We start from the raw sequence: 13143 nt of genomic DNA, 5'->3' as shown, positions 1-13143 counted from the left end.
TACTGTGTTTTTTTTTATTTTCTACATTCTTTTCCTTTTTTTCCTCTAAAAATTATTGCAAGATCTGAACATTTTGTTATGTTGCCCTCTCTGCTGGGGATGTGTAAATATAGTTCAATAATAGCTGCCTACAGTTGAGCATTTGTTAATTTTACTTAATACACAGCAATTATGCCTCATGCTAAACCACTTTTCCATGGAGGCCAGCACCCTCCCCCAGGTGTCCATTCTACATGTGTAAACCTCGATAAAGAGACCATGAAAATCCACAGGGGCATTTGAGCTGGAGTTATTTCCTAGGGATTTCCATCTCCTGATCTTCTCCAGCATTGTGCCCACTGTAAATCATAGAATTCGCTCTTTTGCATATTTATTGACACTGACTGAACGCAACTTCCAAGCAAGCTGGTAGCACTGGCTGCAAGATTAAAGTAAAGGTGCATTCCTTTAAAGCACCCAGAAAGGCTGAATGCTCTGGTAGACATTAAGGATGCAATAGGCAAGAACATACAAACTTAAGCTTCACACTGTAAATAAATGTCAGCCTGAGTGAAGATTGACTCCAACAATATCCTTCACCAACTCGCTTTCCGGATTACAATAATCATGGCTGATCTTTACTTTAACTCCATGGTTTGGACTTTTGCATGAACTCTGCGCAACCACCCCCCCCCCACCCCCCCACCCCAACCATCTGAAAAGTTGGTCAAAAGCCCATCCACCCAAAAGCCAGCTGGCCTGCAGCCATTTTACACTGGGAGCAGCCTTAATTGTTTCAGGGTCAGACTTCCACCCCCATCTGGGAGGAAGGCTCAATTCAGAGAGCTGCCAGCCAATCTGACTGGCAGCTCTGTAGTCCCAGCAGTGCTAGGTTCGAGCAGTGGTCACTGCTGGGACTACAGGCAGCCTCTGAAAAGAAAAAGTGATCAAGCCCCGGACTTCAAGGTGGGCGCTCCTTATAAAGGAGACCCAAACTGCGCACAGTACTCCAAGTGTACTTTCATGAAGGCCCTATATGATTGAAGTAAGATTTCTTCCTTCTTGTACTCCAATCCTTTTGTAATAAAGACTAGTTTATCATTTACTTTCCCAATTGCTTGCTATACCTGCATGTTAACTTGCTATGATTTGTGTAGAAGAACGCTCAGGACCCTCTGAATGCCAACATTTTCCAGATTCTCACTGTTTAAAACATGTTCTGCTTTTCTATTTTTCCTTCTAAAGTGAATATCTTCACACTTACAGTGTTTTCCATCTGGCATGTTCTTGTCCACTTGCTTAACTGTCTAATTCACTGCGCAATCTCTTTGCATCTTCCTCATAGCTTACTTCCCACTAAGCTTTGTGGCATCAGCAAACTCGGATACATTACACCTGGTCACCTCATCTATGGCCAGGATTTTCTGCTACTGTTCACAGCGGGGGTCATGGAGGGAGGAAGCGGAAAATATCACGAGAAGGCCAAAAATTGGTTTTACAGCGTTGTAAAACCAGTTCCCGATTGTCGCTGCAGCCTTCAATGGCCACATTTCCTGCTGCGGCACATCAGGAACATAATTTCAATAGATTTGCATCTCATTGAAAGGACTCCTTGCTGGAATCATCCTCCATGCTGGATCATCAGGGCATGTCAGCGTGCAATCAGAACAACATGTTTCTCAATGGTACATAAAGGACATGCACCTGGTGACCTGCACTTCGCTCGTGACTTTGAGGTTCGTTTGCCTACCTTGCATCATGTAGCATTTGTAGTAATCAGCACCAGGTTTCACAGGCAGAACCACATCGCTTTCAGAGGGGTGTCACAGGCAAGTGTCTACCTACTAGACCAGGTGTAAGGTGGGGGTGGCTTTTAATGGGCTGCAGCATTGGGAAAGGGGGGAAACTGACCTGAGGCATGGGAAGGGGCTGCATGGCTAGGACTGCACTGGGGCTTACGAGTGGGGAAGGTTGCACTCAAAGACATGACTGAGGGGTGGGGGAGGCCTGTTGTGGGGGGTTAGGGTCCTCAGCGCCAGGATGAGGAGAGGCCACGATACAGAATGACATAAACCACTTGGGTCAGAATGGGAGGAGCGGTGAGTGAAGAAGTGCTTCAGTTTACATTGTTGAGCTTGCAAAGATTGTCCTTGTCTCAGACCAGAGAGGGGAAGGGCATGCCAGTCCAGTCTCAGTCGTGCCCAACGTATTGTACACAGGGTGTTGTCGTAACATCACTCGCTTCGGTCCGTGGGGTTTCTGGCATCATACTGGGCTGCAGATAGCACACTCAGTCAGGGGAGGCATCTGCAGCTTATAGATGGGGAAAAGGCATTGTGGGGGTATCCGAGGATTTGTGGAGTGGGGTATATGTTTAACTGTGCCCTTGATATTAACACATGAGTTGGAAAGTTGGAGATGCAGTTGGAAGACAGGAGCACACATGAGCTCTGAGTATGAGCTCATAGCATGAAAACCCTGCTGGAAGACAGACAGCACATGGAGTTGTATGATATATGACTCTTCTCCATGTATTAATACATCTCTCCTTGTACACTACACCTTTCAAGAATGCAGATGAGATAGGAGAACACCTCAGCCTCAATCTTACACAGCCAAGAATGAACATGACATGACCCTGCAAAGCATGTGAATTAAGTTTTTCTACAAGCAGTTAACATTAAGGTTGAGGCATCCCTGATGTCGAGAATGATCTGGAAAAGGGCCACACACTGTGGTGCTATGGAAGCACACCACAGAGCCGAGAGGTCCATGATAGCCATATCTGTGATAAGTCGGGGAGGGACCATGATTTCTCACCTGATTGACAGCAACTCAGCTCATTATAAAATGAGGCATACACAAGAGGAGATGTGAAATGGGTGCGAATCTATTTACTTTTGTGAATGCTTTATACATGTTGTGAACAATTGTGCCACCATTGTTCTCCTAATTTTTTTTAACTTTCCTAATCCTACCGCTACATCTTGGTGCTTCCCCGACGTCCACAGAGAAGGTACAGGCAGCCTGTTGACTGCTATGCCCTGTTGTCTGTGATGACTTTGGCAGGTGTCCTCTGGAGGGCTGAGGCCTGGAGGGCCCCGGCCTCCTTTGGGTGTCCACTGTAGGGCAGATGCACCCTCCTTGGTCTGTGGTGCTGGAGGTGATGGGGCCACAGCAAGAGGCCATTGGTATTAGCCGGACAATCCCCGAGTCACCTGGGTGGATGGCCCTGGGGTGTACAGCTGCTGGTACTCCTCCCTATGGGTGCCTGAGGACCCCTTGCTGACTCCTTGAGGAGAAGGGGCAGCTGGAGTGAGATCTAGGTGCCCCTCCCCCTCTCACGTAGCTGCTGATGGATGCCCACAATGGCTACAGTTATGGAGTGCTGCGCCTGCAGCAGTGCAGGACCTATGTCCTGGTCTCCATGGCCGCCATCCTACCAGTGTTAGCCTCAGTTCATTGGCATGCTGGTACAATCACCTCAGACTGAGCATGGATGATTTAGATGAGGGAACTAAATGTAAAATCTCCAAATTTGCAGATGACACAAATCTGGGTGGGAGGGTGAGCTGTGAGGAGGATGCAGAGATGCTTCAGTGTGATTTGGACAAGCTGAGTGAGTGGGCAAATGCATGGCAGATGCAGTATAATGTGGATAAATGTGAGGTTATTCATTTTGGTAGCAAAAACAGGAAGGCAGATTATTATCTGAATGGCTATAAATTGAAAGAGGGGAATGTGCAACGAGACCTGGATGTCCTTGTACACCAGTCGCTGAAGGTAAGCATGCAGGTGCAGCAGGCGGTAAAGAAGGCAAATGGTATGTTGGCCTTCATAGCCAGAGGCCTTGATGAGACCACACCTGGAATATTGTGTGCAGTTTTGGTTTCCTTATCTGAGGAAGGATGTTCTTGCTATAGAGGGAGCGAAGGTTTACCCGACTGATTCCTGGGATGGCGGGACTGACATATGAGGAGAGATTGAGATGGTTAGGATTATATTCACTGGAGTTCAGAAGAATGAAGGGGAATCTCATAGAAACCTATAAAATTCTAACAGGACTAGACAGGGTTGATGCAGGAGGAATGTTCCCGATGATGGGGGAGTCCAGAACCAGGGGTCACAGCCTGAGGATACGGAGTAGACCATTTAGGACTGAGATGAGGAGAAATTTCTTCACCCAGAGAGTGGTGAGCCTGTGGAATTCGCTACCATAGAAAGTAGTTGAGGCAAAAACATTGTATGTTTTCAAGAAGGAGTTAGATATAGCTCTTGGGGCGAAAGGGATCAAAGGAAATGGGGAGAAAGTGGGAGCAGGTTATTGAGTTGGATGATCAGCCATGATCATAATGAATGGCGGAGCAGGCTCGAAGGGCTGAATGGCCTACTCCTGCTCCTATTTTCTATGTTTCTATGACTCCTCCATTGTCCATTGCAATCTGAGGAATGAAGCAGACATCCCTTCCTGATGTCCCTGTGATTGCCGCTGCAGCTCCGCCAACTGATTTAGGACCGAGTCCAGAGGCTCATCATCTGACTTGGACGCCACAAATTCCTGGCCTCCAACAGTCCTCTGAGTGCCAGTGACCTCAGATGTCCCTGCCTCTGCCTGCTATGGACCAAATTATGACCCTGAGGCTGTTCTAGAACTAGGCTCCGGCAAGGTGTGTGTCCCTGCAATGCTGGAGGGTATGGCTGAGCGCTGTGATGTGTCTTCTGTGGTGCTCTCTTCTGGTTCCTCATCCAAGGTGTCGTTGGGGTTGGAACTGAGGGCCTGGCTTGTGGATGCCTTTAGGCACTTTCCAGAGGTGCCTATGAAAGAAAGAAGAGATAATTGGTGCAGTGCAGGCAACTCTAAAACAGGACAATACACTCACTGCATGGTTGTGCGCCATTCCCCCTCACCATTGGTGCAGGCACTGTCCACGTCCTCTCTGGCCAGCTTGATGGTTCAATTCTCATAGGGAGTGAGGACCTTGATTTTGGTCACTCCACCCCAGGTCTGAGACCTCTCCCTTTGATTGTGTGCAAGCTTGTCCTGCATAAAGACAGGTGGAGAATGTGAGTAGGACGCATGCTAGGGCAGATGATAAGGATGCCTGCCATGTGTTGGTGGTGAATACAGCCATGGACGGGATGAGGACATGAATTGCAGAGGATATGAAGCTGGATGAAGATGAAGGTATGTGCGAGAGAGTGAGTGGTGATGTCCCTTGAGCTGGAAGTGTGTGAGATGCCAGTGACTGTGTGATGGGCTGGTGAGTGTGTGAGTTGAGAGTGATGAGATGGTTGACTTACCTGGCGGTGGGAAGCAGACGATATGACGCCAAAACCCACTATTGCGGCTGGCAGGTTAGGGTTAGGGTTTTTTATGCTCACTGCTGCACTCAGTGCAATGAAGGGAAACTCCTGTTCTATGTCATTAATATAAATTGTAAATTGCTGAGGCCCCAGTACTTAACCTTGCGCCCCCACCACCACCCCCCCCCCACCCCACACTGTAGTCTCCCAACCCGAAAATGATTTGTTTATTCATACTTTGTTTTTTGTCTGCTAACCAATCCTGAATCCATGTGAATATATTACCCCAAATCCCATGAGCCCTAATTTTGTTAGCACCTTGTCAAATGTTTTCTTAAAAATCCAAATATACTACGCCCACTGTTTTTTCCTTATCTGCCCTACAAGTTAAATCTTCAAAAAAAACTCTAATATGTTTCTCAAACATGATTTTCCTATCATAAAATTGTGTTGATTCTGTTTAATTATACTATAATTTTCCATGGCTTTTTTCCCCACCCCTAATAACAAACTCTGCATGTTTCCTGTTACTGATGTCAGGCTAACTGGCCTATAGTTCCGTTTTCTCACTCCCTCCTTTCTTGAATAGTGGGGACTGTTCTAGAATCAAGGGAATTCTGGAAGATTAAAAGCAATCCATCTACTATCTCTGTAGCTAGCCTTTTAAATTTTAGGACGCAGGCCATCATGTCCAGGGGATTTGTCGACTTTCTACTTCTTCTTAAGTACTCTGCCAGAAGGTAGGTCCCTGAAGATTATTTGCTGATCCACGGCAAAGTGCCATGATTTTTTTGCTCTGAGTCAGGCACAGAGGCAGGCCTCAAGTCTGCCTCAGCCAGAATGGGGATTGCTCCCCATGCTGTTGCATTAGTTTGATCTAATGCTAACCGTATAACCAACTGAGCTAACTGTACCCCTTGTCAACTTTAAGTCCCATTAACTTCCCCAGTACTATTTCTTTCCTACTACTAACAATATTAATCCCTAAATTCCTCATTTCGCTTGACCCTTGGTTCATCACTATTTCCGAAATGTGTTTTGTGCCTTTACCATGAAGACAGATACAAAGTATTTATTTAGTGTCTCTGCCATTTCCTTATTTCCCATTATAGATTCCTCTGTGTCCAAGGGATCCCTGCTTACTTTCACTAATCTCTGCATTTCTACGTACCTTTGGAAGCTTTTGCAATCTGTTATTATGCATCTTGCTAATTTATTCTCTTTTCTCTTTCTTTATCAATTTCTTGGTTAACCTTTGCTGAGTTCTAAAATCTGTTCTATGCTCAGCTTTATTACTCTTTTTGACAACAATATAAACCTCTTCCTTTAACTTAATACTATATTTAATCCTCTTGTTAGCCACAGTTGCTCCATTTTCCCCATGGGCTTTTATCTTTAAGGGAATGTATGTTTGTTGCAAATTAATTAGTTCTTGAAATGTTTGCCATTGCTTACCTACCATCATATCTTTTAATCTAGTTTCCCAATCTGCGTTAACCCGCCCCTCAGAGCAACAGTTTACTTGGTTCAGATTTAAAGCCTAGTCTTGGGCTTGACTAAATCACCCTTAGACTCAATATACAATTCTATCATATCATGACCACTATCCCCCTAGTGGTTCCCTTACTACAAGCTTATTAATTAACCCCCACTTCTCTTTGCACAATGTACATCTAAAATAGAATGTTGCCTCTTTGGTTCCTTGTCATACTGAACCATAGAACTATCTTGTATAAATTCCATGAACTCATCTTTTACACTATTACTGCAAATTTGATTTGCCAAGTCAGTATGAAAATTAATGTCCTCCATGATTATTCTATTACCCTGCTTACATGTAACCCTAGTTTCTTGATTTATATGCTGTCCAATGCTACAACTACTTTTATGGTGCTTTTATGGTCCACCAGTTTTTTCTACTCTTTGTTGTTTCTTAGGTCCACCTAAACTGATTCTACATCTTGATTTTCAAAGCTAAAATCCTTTCCCTCTACTCCTTTTATCCCATCCTTTATTATCAGGGCTACCACCACCACCTTTTCCATTTTGCCTTGCTCTTCAAAAAGCCAAGCTACTTTACAACCATGTCTCTGTAATGTATACTAGATCAAACCCAATAATTTCTATGTGTGCTATTAATTCACCTCTTTTATTGGGAATGCTTTGCACGTTCAGATATAGTGGGCTGAATTTCCCATGCTCAGTGGTGTCGGGTGTGTTTGGCGGCGTAAGCGGACAATATGGCAAGAAAACCAAAAATCAACTTCATGACATCGTGAAACCAGTTTGCAATCTTCAGCTCTGCCTGTCAATGGTGGGCTGCGTTTCCTGCCTTTGCATGTTGGGAACCACATTGTAATAGATCTGACTATCATTAGAAGCCCAGCTCACTGGAATCATATCCCAACGCTGGATCATCCAAACACGTCGCCAATATGTTTCACAACTGTACATAAGCACGTGCACCCTGGCAAGCTGCACTTTGCTCGGGACTTTGAGGTTTGTTTGCCTACCTTGTTTCAGGTAACACTTGCAGTCATCAGCGCCAGGCTTTGCAGTTAGCACCACATCACTTTTAGGGGGGCTCACGGGCAGGTCTCTACCTACCAGACTAGCCATAATGCGGGGGTGGCTTTTCAATGGCTGAAGGGCTAGGGATTGCTTCGGGAAGGAGGAGAAATGGCCTCAGGCAAGGTAAGAGGCTGCAGGGCGAGGGCTGTACTGGGGAGAGGGGTATCCCAGGGTGTGTGTGTGGTGCACAAGTTGAGCTGTGCAAGTGGCCTCAAGATGGTGAAGGCTGAGGAGGCAGTCTCCAGAGGAGATGAGGCCAGATGGACATGTGAGGGTATGTGTGTGAGAATGGGTGGTGATGTCCCTTGAGCTGGCAGTGAGTGAGATCCAGTGAATGTGTGGTGGGTTTGAGTGTGTGAGTTTAGAGTGATTAGATCGTTGCCATACCCTGGTGGCAAAAATGAGATCATTCATCCTCTATCTGCATTGGATGGCCAACCTTTTCTGTGTAGTATTGGCACTGACCACCACAGCCATCACCTGCCAAGCCAGAGTGGTGATGCTGCTGCCCCTCCAGCGGCCAGAGCGGGGATAGAGGACATTGTGGCAGGCCTCCACGGCATCCAAGAGGTACTTGAGGGACGCATCACTAAACTGGGGGGGCTGCAGTCTTCTTGCCTTTCAGGACCATGTCTTCTTTGCAGCAGTCCTGGGCTGGAAGCACTGAAATGTGTGCGTACGGCTGCACTTTAAATATGGCGCCCGGCGTGAGGAAGCGAGGAGGTGATGGCTTAGTGGGCGAATGAGAACCCGTCCGCCATCGAAACTGCGTGTTTCTTGGGAATACATAATTAATGAGGTGGGATTGGGACGATACGTCGTGAAAAGCTGCCATTGTGGCCAACGGGTAAAATGTCCTTTTTCCCTCCCGCTACTGAACTTATTGAAATCTGGGACGATTCTGCCCAGTGTCTTTAGATTTAACATTCAAAAAAATTTCACCCTGATATTATTTTGATGCATGAATGTAACATACTTGTGGAAGGAATGGATTGCATATTAGGATTTGTATATTCCAAATCATGCATTTTTTCACTAGTGTTATCCCAGTTGATATAGAACCTTGTAACTCATAGATAGATTTGATGCCAAAATCTTTCACTGAGGCTTGGAAAAATCTAGTTTCACAGTAGGATTTTCATGCAGCTCTAGACTTTTGTATTCATTATTTATACAACACCCAACCCTGATAAATCCTTGACCTCAGTAAGTGTAGGTTATTAAAACAACAGCTGCTCTAACTGCATCTGCATCTGGGATAAGGGAAGGATTTTCTACAACAGCCGGAAACACAAATGTGTCTGCCGGCAAAAATGGGTCCCACAAGGAGAGAACCCAAGACGCACATTCTTGGTCAATTTCTTCACTTTTGGCTGAGCCCATATAAATGATTTTCCATTCCAAATCCATGGGCAGATCTTCAGTCTTGAATTAAAAAAGCTTGAAAAACAGTGGCACATTATTACCCACCACCACATTGTCCATCTGCACCTTAGACATGGCTCCTACATGTGCCTATTTATTTATTTAAAACTCCATATTAGGCCCACGTGTGATGATTTAAAAACAGAAACTGAGGTCACGGCTATGCTTCAAAAAGTGCGGTGTGTCCCAAGACTTGGCCTTCCAGCTTTGCCCGTGATAGTGGATGTATTGTTAGATTGAAATTACTGACAGAAATATATAGTAAACTGCTAATTTGAGATTTTATGGGAATTTTAAAGCATGTCTTCAAATGGAGCACAGGTACCCAAAGAAATGAGCTGGACATTGGAAAGAGGCAATAACTAAGACCTCAACATTTTAATGAAGTTGACCTATAAACCCTCTTTGATGAAGTAAAACAAAGGAGAGAAAAGCTATTAGCTGTTCATGAGAGAAAGCTGCATAAATATACCTGGAATTCCATGCAGAGTGAGATGGCAGTAGCACTGAGCAACCCCCTCAGACCCAATGCTGGAAATAGTTTAATGGCTTGGCAAAAGCAGGTGACAAAGCACACTAGCACATTCCCATTCTTCCTTAGACACAAAGCTGTTCACCCTTTAAAATTAACATAAGTGCACAAATCAACTTTTACATTGCACTATGGCTAAGAGCGTCTCTAACTCAGGATATTACATTATATGTGTTGCCATCTCCCATAATCACAGTTACCTGCTAGTGGAACCTTAAAACCAATTTCTCCATTTTAACATGGTGATACCAGAAAATATGCTCCATTAGAGGGGGTCATCCTCAGCAAATTCAGAATGCTGAGGAAAAGGCCACACAGGAGTCCCTAAAGCAACATTGTGCCAGATGTTTCTCGGCATTAACTCCCTGATATCACCTTCTGCATCACTTACTTTCTCACTCCCACACAGTAGTGCTAACATTGTCACCTTGGATGAACTAGTGTAAGTGAGGATATGGCACTGGATGATTCACAGACTATGAAGGAGCTGGAAAACTGGGTAATGATATGGCACCTCAAGCAACATCACACCTAAATGCAGGCTCTAAGGTCAATCCCCAAGGACATGCAGCAACTAATAGCTATGATTCTAGAATCTATAGCCTCATTCATAGTGACATCTTGGAAACATTTTCATCATTCCATACATCAATGGGACTTATGTGGCTTCATTAGAATCAGTGGCAACTTCCCCCCTGCATAAGTGCCCCAGGACCAGTGATTTCACCCAAGCAGCAGTTACCCAGGTGGCAACAGAGAGCAGATTAGACAGCACCCTTCATTCTAATTTTCAGACACTGGGGACCAAAATGCAGGCAGGGATCTCAGAATATGATTCCTGCCGTTGGACCACCTGATTGGAGATCAGTGGCTTCCTGGGCAGGAGCTCCAGTAATGCAGCCAGCAGTCACTCCCCCTCAGGGTAAAGCTGTTATGAGAAGTCAGGGCCATCTTAGTCCCAGTGCTCAGCCATGTGTATCGCAAAAAATAGCCAATCGCTTCTTGCAATTGCAACCCTCAGATTGAACAAGAGAAAGAAGGACTTTTATAACTTACACCGAAAGCAGGGTGTGCGAAAAGAATAGGGTTATTATATTATATACAATTTTATTATATACAATATACAATTATATACAATTTTAATCCATTTAGGATGACAAAATTGAGCAGGGCACTGCAAGTTATTGAAGAGACCCCCTGGATCTAACGTGGCAACAAAAGCACTCCTTTAGGATCTTGATGGTTCTCTCTATACACACTGTGGCTGAGCCATATTTCCCATTATAACACTTCCACCTGCTGTATTTGCACATCTTCAACATCATCATCCATTGGAGGCAGGAGCTTGGACTGTCTGAGTGACAGGCAACAGTAGGGCACTGGCACACACTTTCTCCCTGAGAAGGGTCAGCTGTTTTATGCTCCATGCAAATCACTGTCACTCCCCCAGTCAGTGTCTCAGCAATCCTTGGAGGACCGATTGCTGGACTACCGTGACATCTTGCAACTCCTTTTGAACACTGGTTTCCACAGCTGTGTTCGCAGCAGTCTGATTTTGCATGGCAGCAAGCTAAACTTACATGACTTCAGTCCATCATCTGCAGCATGTGAGTAGTGGCTAACTTGTGGACCCATCCGTTATGCAGCTTTTGATGGCAGATGTCTCAGCTTCCACTCCAAGTAAATGTTGGGTGGCTTCCGCTTGTGCTGCAATGCAAACTGAAACATCAGCCATCAAAAGCTGCATAGTGGATAAGTCTGAAAGTTGGCCACCACTTCCATGCTGCAGAAGATGGGTTCCAAGCTCTGCTCTCTTGCAATGAAGCCGCCATAAGTCCCACTGATGTATGGAATGTTGAAAACGTTTCCAAGATGTTGCTCTGAATGAGGCTATAGATGGACTCCAAACAAAGCCCTCTGCCAAGTTGGTGCTGGACTCCTCCATGTTCCTTGACATTGACTGCTGACTTTCTGGCAGGTTTTCCAATGCACCAAGCATTCCATTGTGCATAAGCATCAGCCTTTTTCTGTAGACCATGTTACTGAAGTCATCAACTGAGTTTCTGCAGCAGAACTGGTGTGCAACTTCGCCCTCCGGGGAGCTGCCAGCTGCACTAACCTTCTCCCCAGCTCTGGCTGAAGACCACTCTTGCCTGTTGCCTCATCACATGCAGACCCCTTCTCTGAACAATCCTTTAAAGTACTTACAGTGTCTGTATCTGAGCTGGTGGCTGCAAGTGTGAGAATAAGTGACGTGTTTCTTCTTCACCATTGTCTTCCCTCACTTCAGCCTCCTTCTCTTCCACTCTGCTTAGCCAGGTTGCTGTTCTTGGTTATCTGAAAGAAGAAAAGGCACAAGAGTAGTATTGTGGCGGTGGGAAGGGGAAAAAGTAAGAGGTGCATGCTGATACCACCTGCAACTGGTAAATCAGAGAGGATTGTGGATGAGGGGAAAGTGGATGTGAGATGGAGGACAAACATACTTTACCTTCAATGCTTTCAGCACCACAGCTGGCCACAGCCTCAGTCACAACCATTTCAGTAATGGGGAGCACGGTCTCCTTCATGGGAAAGGGGCATGCAGCTGTGCCTGTCCCCCACTGGCTAGGTGATATGCCTCCAGTTGTGTGTTATCCTGAAATTATCAAGAATGAGGAAAGTGTGCCAATGAGTGTACTGCATTGTGTTTGGGTGATCTAGCTGTCATAGTTGAATAGCTGACAGTGCATGCAAGCTATGAAATGTGGGTGAGTCTTGCAACAGTGCTAAGTGTGTGAGGGTGAGGTGAAGCGATTAATGTTTTGTATGACTGGTGATTGATACAGATTGTTGGTAGCTGAGTGAAGGGGGTGAATTGAGCAAGCTCTGTGGGTGGTGGTTCATTTCAAGGGATGTGCTACTTGAAGATGCACTCACTGACCCTGACTGCAGTGTGAGGTTACTGAACTTCTCACAGCACTGCATGAGCAACAGGGTGGAATTTGCTTGCTGCCTGCATTGGATGGAATGGGCACTGGTTAGTCACACAATATGATTCCCTTTCCTGTTTTTGGGGGCTATCCAATTTTGCCTCTGTGGTAAAGTGGAGTGCTCTGTACTTTTAAAAGAATGTATTTAGTTGACCATGTGACTGTATTGACCAATTGCTACACAGCATGGGCTTCTTGGGTATCTATAAGTCTAGAGCTGGATGTGATTGAAGAAGCACATATGGTGTTAGTGTTCTGTTCTTAGCTCCAATAAACTATCAGTGTTTGTTCAGTTAATCGGTCTCTCTGCCTATATTGTTTCAAGCACCAACTAATATGTTAATATCAAAGGTACAGCTAGCG

The 13143-nt window shown here is 45.3% G+C and overlaps 1 pseudogene; it reads right to left on the bottom strand.

Annotated features, from left to right (window-relative positions):
• Nucleotides 1–4606: 4606 nt before the first annotated feature.
• On the bottom strand, nucleotides 4607–9354 carry LOC144692840 (histone chaperone ASF1 pseudogene; annotated as a pseudogene).
• Between the last annotated feature and the right edge of the window lie 3789 nt (nucleotides 9355–13143).

Source organism: Cetorhinus maximus, chromosome 17 (genome assembly GCF_964194155.1).
Source record: "Cetorhinus maximus chromosome 17, sCetMax3.hap1.1, whole genome shotgun sequence".
Taxonomy (NCBI): domain Eukaryota; kingdom Metazoa; phylum Chordata; class Chondrichthyes; order Lamniformes; family Cetorhinidae; genus Cetorhinus; species Cetorhinus maximus.
Note: the sequence above shows the minus strand (reverse complement) of the source record. Positions and strands in the feature narration are given on the sequence as shown.